This window comes from Trichinella spiralis, assembly GCF_000181795.1.
Source record: "Trichinella spiralis strain ISS 195 chromosome Unknown Scfld6, whole genome shotgun sequence".
NCBI lineage: Eukaryota > Metazoa > Nematoda > Enoplea > Trichinellida > Trichinellidae > Trichinella > Trichinella spiralis.
The window spans coordinates 5740943-5741757 of NW_003526945.1; positions in this window are offsets into that span (position 1 = coordinate 5740943).

Below are 815 nucleotides of genomic sequence, written 5' to 3' on the forward strand. Positions count from 1 at the left end.
GCGATGAGTTCCATTTATGTAGGTCATTTTTGAATTTTCAAATGTGAATTTCAGACATGCGGAGGCGTGTTTTGACTAAGTCAATTTTTGTGTGTTATGGCATTCTATCGTATAGTTTATATTTTGACTGAATTTTAAATGTCAAGGTCATTTCTGAATTTTAAATAGTCCTCATTGGGTGACTTTAACTGCGCATTTCAACTCGTTTTTCAAGTAAATTCAAATAAGTTTCATCTAATGCTATGCATTCGCTTGATAAGCGGTTCACTGTGCTTGAGGTTTCAATGTTCATAATTCCATAGCGTTCGGTTAGAATTAATTCCTTGTGTAGAAAATTTTCCAATCAACTAAAATCGGTTTCTAGCGCTACAGTATGCAAATAAGGATCGCTTGAAAATTGCCCTATCATCAATCAGTAATGGTGCGCTTGATTGTTTGTCTTGCGTGGCAAGTAATAGCATTGTCAAACGTCAAACATTGCTGTTAAGTAACTATTGAAGTCGGTTTTTAACTGTAGAAGTATTCAAAATTTTTTCGTTGCTACTTTTTCTTTCGAAACTATATATAATCATTTTGTTAACGTTATGTTTAATTGAAAATCAGTTACTTCCTTTATTTCAAAATTCTTTGTTCAATTTTAAAATTCCACTGTATAATAAAGCGCGAAAAGTTTTGATTTAACATTTACCATCTTTACAGATATGATCAATGAAGAAAAGAATAAGTGAAGACGCGGACGACACGAAGCAGATCGCGGACGACACGAAGCAGATCGAGGACCACACGAAGCAGATCGAGGACCCCCCGAGCAGATC